General features: G+C 36.8%; 1 long non-coding RNA gene across 1 annotated transcript in view; it reads right to left on the bottom strand.

Moving 5' to 3' along the window:
* The window catches only part of LOC106726440, a 9,889-nt gene extending 5,774 nt beyond the window's left edge, over positions 1-4,115 (bottom strand). Inside the window, exons 1-2 of the long non-coding RNA XR_001362511.1 lie at positions 3,964-4,115; positions 2,524-2,601 (exon numbers count right to left, since the gene is read on the bottom strand). This is a non-coding gene — a long non-coding RNA (uncharacterized LOC106726440). The remainder of the gene's footprint in view (positions 1-2,523; positions 2,602-3,963) is intronic.
* Positions 4,116-8,163: the final 4,048 nt, after the last annotated feature.

Here is an 8,163-nt window from a genome sequence, read left to right as displayed (position 1 = left end):
CCACCCACCCCTAACTGCCCTCCCCTGCTGGCCATCTTGTGGCGGCCATCTTGTGTCCACATGGGGGCGGCCATCTTGTGTGTTGGAGTGATGGTCAATTTGCATATTACTCTTTTATTAGATAGGATGAGAAAGAAAACACAAAATTAAATAAATAAAATTCATATAGCCATCCTAGCCTCGATTCTGAAAAAAGCACAAGAGAGAGGAGTGAGCAGTGTCACATATAAAGAATATTGGCACATTTACTCAATAGATCAAGAATATAGAGGAAGAATATAGACCAAGGATATAGAGGAAGTAAAAGTCTGTGGTCTAAACAATGGAGTGTATATGGATAATGCCAGCTGTTTTACAGCAGGGCCACACTTGTGCATCTATTTAATCCCTACAGTGCCTGGCACATTGTAGGAACCTAATAAGTAATAAAGAAATGGATTAATTAAACCAATTTATAAAAATAAAAGTCATTATTTTATAAACGGTTTATGCTTCCTGGGACGAATGTGATTGTTTGATTTATTTTGCATTACATAAAAACACAATTACAAGTGGGGAACACTCCCTGTGTTTTTGTAATTCTGATCTCACATTAATGTGCTTACACAACATATATCAAAGGTCTACTTGGTGGGAGGCCTGCCAACTTATTAGCACCATTTATTGTCCTGAAAGAAAGCACTTGCAAAAGATGAAGACATGACATGTTTTGGCCAATTCCTGAATAATAACAAAACAGTCTTCACACAAAATAAAGATACTCCAGTCAGCATGATCTCTGATTCAATGCTAGTTCTACAATTTTTCATTACTGCCTTCCTCACTGCTGTGTGAACAGTGGGTGGCATTCTACAAAAGCTGATTAAGGGTGGGATTTCAATTGCTGAAAATTGAAGGACTCTACCCCATGCTGACAATTTGTTAATCAAAAATTGCCATTTCTACCACCATGCAAGCTTTAGCCCATCTTATTTTCATCCCAGATGCCATGTTATAGATTCTCCCCTCAATGAGACTGAATGCTTTTTTCCTAACAGTAAAAAGGTTTTATGGGTTCATCAAGAGGCTAAATCCCTCTAATTCCAATAAATCAAATTCCAAAGTGGAAGGAACATATTTCTATCTATATTTGCTACTTTTCCTATCAGTTGATAAAAATCCACAGATTTGTGCTGACATTGAGTTTATCAAAATTTTTTTAAAAGTATTTTATTGTTTACTCAATTGCTGAGAATTCCCAGGATTTGGCTGACAGCCTCTGGTTAAACCCAGAAACCCCGCTTTGGAGAATCCAGCTTAAATAGTAGTCGGTCAAGGGAAACAGGAATCTCCATGCAAAAGGATGTATCTTTTAGGCAGCATTTATTTTAAAATTTTAGAAATATCCTAACTGTTCAAATTTTGAGAGATTTTGCAAGTGTTAATAAATTTTGCAAATGTTAAAATGATGCTAATGGCAAGTTTTCAAAAATGTAGGAAAATAGTTGCTAAATAGGAAGAAGGTATAACTATTTTTAAACGTAAGCCTATGCATTAAAAACAATTAGAAGCAACTATATCTGAATAGTAATAGCTTTAACACAGAAACAAGAAAATCCACTGAAACTAAAGCATTGGCATTCATATTCCAAAGTGAGTGAAGGTGAGATGGGAAACTGTGGCAACAGGGGTCATTTTGGCTTCATTTCTAGTTTTATCTTTCCATTTAATATTGACTTATGTCAAAATTATTCCAGGGCTAGGATTCAAAAGACTTGAGATAATTCAGAGAAACCACAACTTGCTGCCAACTTATTTAAGACATATTGGCCTTCTTAATTTACTTGTATACTTTGCCAATCAGAATTCAATTTGATGAGGTTTTTATTGGCCAGTTAGAGCCTTGTTTTATCACAGGGGCCACACTCCTTGTTGTGTTTTTCTGCCAAACAAACTATTACACAATTCACAGGTTGTTGGAAGGATTCATGGTCTTTCCCCAAATTATGTCCTGCTTTGTGCCAGATCCTGTAGGTACAAAAGCTATTATTGCTCTAGAAGTTGGCTAAGGAAAAAAGGTTATCTTTATTGAAATATTAGGGAACAAACATGTGTGGTACAGGCATTCAAAGAGAGGGATAATCAATGTAGGCTGGAATAAAATAAAGTAGCATTTATTGAGCACATATTAAATAGTAGTCATGAAGGTTTTTATATACGTTATCTTTTCTTAATCTTCAACAACAATTGAACAAGAGGAGACAGGACAAAAGTGTTCACAATGTTTCCTTGAGTTGAGCTAAAACACAAAGAACAGTATGCTTGAAACAGGATGGTGTAGCTTCTGTAATTTACTGTGGCCAGTCAGCAGGTCACTTTATTTCTGGACCTCAGTTTACTCAAGTGGCAAATTCCTACCCCAATGACTGCTTGATGAAAACACCAGATAAAGCAATACAAATAAAAGAGCAGAATGCACAATGTAAGCTGATAGATGATACATAAATGTAAGGTACATGCAAATAAGAAATGTATCATTATTACCTGTTTCCATGCTTTTTAACTAAGGCTTTAATGGCTTTGTCTGTAATCTGGCATCCATTAATGGAGAGTCCTTGAAGGCTGAAAGTTAACCAAAAAAATTACAACTCAATGTCTTTATTTAAAAAAAAAAGATTTCAAACCAAAATCTTGCAATTTATTAATTATTCAAATAGCCTCAAAAATACCTAAAGAGGAATTTTATTTTGGTAAACAATATACTTGAATTTTGATTTATGAACTTTGTGGGCTCAATAAATCAGTCACAAATATAGATGGATGATAGATAGATAGATAGATAGATAGATAGATAGATATAGATTGATAAATCTATCTTTACTTAAAGATAGATGATAGATAGATAGATAGATAGATATAGATTGATAGATCTATCTTTACTTCTTGGATTTCTTTTCTATGGCTTTTATTTTGTCTTTGTAGAACACATACTTTCATTTCATTTATTCTGTCAAGGCTTTGGTTGTGTCTAAGCACTATGGTTATTTAAGGGATATGGAATGTTCCTGGGTGTGGTTTTTACAACCATAGTTTCCATCACCACCACCATGTTATTAAGCCAAAAATAATTTCCTATAGAGATAAATTAAGGGAAACATACAATGATATAATGATCATTACAGAGATTCTCTATGCTCATCACCAAGCCAAGCTTTAGCTAGAAATTGACAATAAAATAAAATATAGTGAGTCTCACATAGCACTTGATTTTAGATTTATCACCAAATATAGTGGGACATAAAAGCAACAGTACTTCTTATATGACACATTTCTTCCCATCAGATGCACAAAATCAGAAAAGCTGAAGGAGCATCTTACCTGACAATCACCAAATTATATCAGCAGTATGGATTCTGTATGAAAACAAGGCTCCATTTTAAAAGACTAAACTTCACTAAAACTTGAAGTTGACTTTATAGAAAGTCCTTATTTTAAAACACTATATGTGGAAACGTTTCACTTTGAGAGGCATGACTAGAGGACCCTTGATAAAGCACTGATCATTGTAATGGTTATCTCACATTATGGCTTGGAGCAAAGGAAGAAAAATGGAGTAACAGCCCTGGTACTGAAGACTTCCCTCCCCATCAGCCGTGCCATCTGCAACTTTGAAGCTGGCCATGGAGGAGCTGGCCATGGCAACACTTCCCTTACACAGACAACTGAGGTGAGAGAAGGTCAACTGTGATATCAGAATGGATATTCAAAAATGTCTGGTTTTCTCTTTCCTTCCAGAAATATAGTAAAATTGCAATTTCTCATTCCATGGAAGTTATTGCTTTGACCATATGTAATCAGTTGCTTTACAATCCAGTACATGCTTCACCACGTCCTCTTTCCTTGCCTCCCCAGACAGCGCCTGCTCTTCCGGCCTGGGCTCTGGACTGAGCACGACAAATGGCAAGGTAATTTGGGGTGCGTTACCTTGAAGCTCCCTGTATAAGGGCCATCACGCCCACGTCTGTGGCCCCAGACCAACTTATGTCCACTGCTGTCAATCTGCTGCAAAGGGCCCCTGCGTGGAGCAGGACCTTGTCTCCCGTAAGCCCAGGGCCACTGCAGCTGGTCACATTCAGCTCCTGGTGATTAAAACCAAGTGAGCATTCACTAGAAAGGTTTCAGAATCCCTTCAGAACAGGCCATGATCAGGAGATTTTAGCAACTAAGAGAGAGGATTAGGGAGTAAGCAATCACCTTAGAAGCTGAGATGTAAACAGCTCAGAAAGAAGGAAGAAGAACATGACGAAAGCAACTAAAACTAGCATGTTCCTGTTTGGGCCAGCCCATCTTCCTTCTGGCCTGTTCGCTGAGCTTGCCACAGCTTCCTTCTGATGGCAGAGGATTACACTAGGGGAGAGGAGGAACTCAAGAGCCGTTATAGGATTACAGGAGCTCACCCAAACAACCAACAATTATGTAGCCATTAATATGTATTTTTATGAAAAGCTTTTAATTGAGAAAACCAAGGCTTAAGGGAAAATGATGACTATAAGATGTTTTATATATTTTAAAATCTCCATTATGTTCTTTAAATATTGTTTTAAAATGCTTTTTAATAAATATGTATTAACTTTGTAGCCTAAAAAAATATTCTTTTCCCGAAAGGCAAAACTGATTCATAGTGGGAAAATTCAGAACAGTGATTAGTTCTGGAGGATGGTAGTGTGGGGATTAAGTGAGAAGAGGTATGAGGCAACTTTCTGGGGGTGGAGGGGTAATGTTCTATATCTGGATAGGGGTGGGTTACATAAGTGTACACATTTGTCAAAACCCCATAAGTAGTGCATTTATAATATGTGCATTCATTATATATAAATTTTCCCTCAAAAAGAACTGTAATGATACACATACTAAACTATTTAGGAATGAAGTATACCAGATACCTATAACTTACTTCAAAATTATTTTTTAAAAAGATGGATTGATGGACAATAGAGGAATGGATAGATAGATTTGTGATAAAGTGACTATACTATCACTTAATTGTAAAGCCAAGATGGTATTTGTGTTAACTGTATAATTTCTTCAATTTTTAAGTATATTTTAAACTTTTCACTAAAAAGTGTTGGAAACTCCAGCCAAGACCTCGTTCTGGTCTACCTTGAATCCACATTGAATCTGGGAGCACATTAGAATTGCATTACCAATACAGAGTCGCAAAAGTGGGAGATGCTGGTTTGCCTGCCTGGATTCTAAAACAGATATTTAGATATAAGTGCTCTTTTTATTAAAAACATATTCATCCATTGGATATGTCACTCTATTATTTCTTTCTGAGCTGAATTGGACTCCTTGAATCCTTAGAATCTAGTCAGTTTTGGACCTCGTCCTCTGTAATGGCAGCCTTACTGATACTGCAGGAAGTATCAGTATGTCTCCTCACATGCATGACAGGAGCTACTCCCATTTTATGTAAAAAAAGATCACAGATGCAGGGCCAGCATGTTCAGTGGTTGAGCATCAACCTCTGAACCAGGAGGTCATGGTTCAATTCCTCGTCAGGGCACATGCCTGGGTTGCAGGCTTGATCCCCAGTGTGGGGTGTGCAGGAGGCAGCAGATAGATGGTTCTCTCTCATCTCCCTTCCCTCTCCCTTCCTCTCTGAAATCAATAAAAATATATTTTTTAAAAAGATCATAGAAATCAATCATTCTAGGCTAGAAGTTTGTTCTCCCAGATAATAGGAATTTTCTGCCAATAGAACCTGAATGTTTTGAGAGGCTAAGTTAAAACTGAATTATCTGAAATCACAATGACCTTGGAGTCTCCTCCCATGCCTCTGATCCATCCTTTGATTGCCCACTCCCATTCCTGCTTCAAAGACACTAAAGGCTGAAGAGCTTCACACTTAATCTGGGAGGACTCCCAGCGACTGCCTGAGGTCCCGGATGGCAGCACTCTGCTTTCTAGAACTCAAATAGCCAACACTGGCAGGCATTCCCTGTTCACTATGAACACCAAAAGTATCATGTTCAATGTTATTCTAATTAAAGATTATAAAAATTAATTTTGTTTGATATGTCATGCTTTTTTATTTAATGACATCTGGATATATCCTGAAGCACCAAAGAAATAGGCGTAGATTCAAGTCCTGCCTATTTGTTTACAGAAGGGTTTGGCCCTTTTTGTGCTCTGGACTCCTTTGGTGAGCTTATGGTGAACCTGGGTCAGAATAATGTTTGTAAAAGAATAAAATGTAATATATGGGGTTGCAAAGGAAACCGATTATATTGAAATAGTTATCAAAATTTTTAAAAATTTTTGATATAGTAACATATTTGCTTCTTTATTAATATGTTATAGGATGTGACCTATTTGCTGGTCTATAGCTGTCATAGTTTTGAAGTAGTGATAGACATAAACTACAAGTTGAGATTCTGCAACTACTTTAATGTGAAATGAAAGTAAGTATGCTTTCTAGTGGTGACTAAGTCCCAGGTATTGCTAAGACTAGATGACTGGCTGCCTACAGTCATTGTAGAAGGAGATGCTGAATTTCTGTAGGGTAAAAGTGAAAATAAACACATGAATGTTTTTCCCTTCCAAGTTCACAAACCCCTTGCAGGAACAAAATGAAATGAGAGATGGAAATAAGAAAGAAAGTTTCAGAGCTTCTAGCTGACAGTTTATCTATCCTTCTGTTAGGACAAGCTGGGAAAGGAAAAGTGAGGAAAACAAAAGAGAAAGAGAGAGAAAACAGTACTGGCAAAACAAATGAAAGTGTAGTATATGCATGTGCTGGCAGTAAGAATCGAGAAAGAAAAGGCAGGAACAAAAATGAGATGAGAGAGGAGAGACTAAAATGAGAAAGCTTCATTTCCAAGGCTCCACAGGTGGGGTTAGTTACAGTGGTGTCCTGATCCGGGTGTGACCGCTTTCACAGGCAACTCTTTGTCTCAGCTCCTTTGTCTACCAGCAGCCCTGAAACAGGATACTAACAGCAAAGATGTAGGAAACCTGGCAAGTCTACCAAGATGCATACCCCAAAGCCTACAATAACCACTGACACATAGCAACAAATTTAGAGATGATTTTCCTAATTTTTCATTAATTTCAACAAAAAACCAAACCTGTTTGTGATGGCCAATATTTCCCATGGTATTTGTTAGATGGTATTTGTTAGATGAGCTGACATTTGCTCCTATTCATTAATCTGAAACTCAAGGAATAATAGGGACAAGAAATAAAGTGCCAAAGGGAATTTTTTGCAAAAACTAATAAAATTATTTCCAACACTTCCACCTTTCCTACTCTATAATGTACATTGCTTCAAATTCAAATATTTTGTTACTAATCGTGGACTATTTCTAAGAGAAGAGGTGCCTGCCCTCTTCTCGCTTAAGCCTACAGTTCACACAAGAGTGAAACATTAAATGGGAGTGTGTTTATTGTTTTTAGAATGTGTGTCTCCTCCTTAGGCCAAGCTTAGCCTGAAAAATAAGCATGTATAAAGAATATATGGGCTGGGGGAAATTAACTATGAAGCAATGTAGCCAAGTTTTGAGGGCTATAGCAACAAGCTCTCCATTTCTGAGGGGATGATTTCAGTGTGATGAGCTAGCTTTTATCTAATCCCAGCTTCTGAATGTTGAAAATCTAGTAAACAGTGTTTGAAAGAGGCACCTCCTGCTGGGTGACACTGTTCATAACCTAGGTCTTTTGGATAAATTATTGCCTATAAATCTAAGAAGCCCTTCCTTTCCTTTAACAACCCATCTCATAATCTTTCTCCTTTCTTTTTGTTTATTCACATTTTATTTACATTGAAATAAACTGTACAAAATTGACTTTCTTCACCAAAAATGACAGCATATTTTCTGTATTATTCCTAGATAAACTACAAAACACATTTTTTTTTAGGTTTTCCAGGTTTTGCTTATAAATCAAGACGAGGCAGTAGATATAGTCATGGACAAAGACAGAATAAAACAGACAAATCTGTTGTCAGTATCCATGGTCATGGTCTCTGATCCTGTCTTGACCATGAAACAGAAGTGGTCGACATATACTTGCTAAAAAGCTTATGAAGATATAGGCTCAACAAAGAAATGTAAACAGCAACATCCAGATGTGGAACAATGGCAGGTTCTTCCTTCAATGTTTAACAGTAATTTGTTTCTTTAA

Source organism: Myotis brandtii, unplaced genomic scaffold (genome assembly GCF_000412655.1).
Source record: "Myotis brandtii unplaced genomic scaffold, ASM41265v1 scaffold266, whole genome shotgun sequence".
NCBI lineage: Eukaryota > Metazoa > Chordata > Mammalia > Chiroptera > Vespertilionidae > Myotis > Myotis brandtii.
This window is presented reverse-complemented; position numbering and strand designations above follow the sequence as displayed.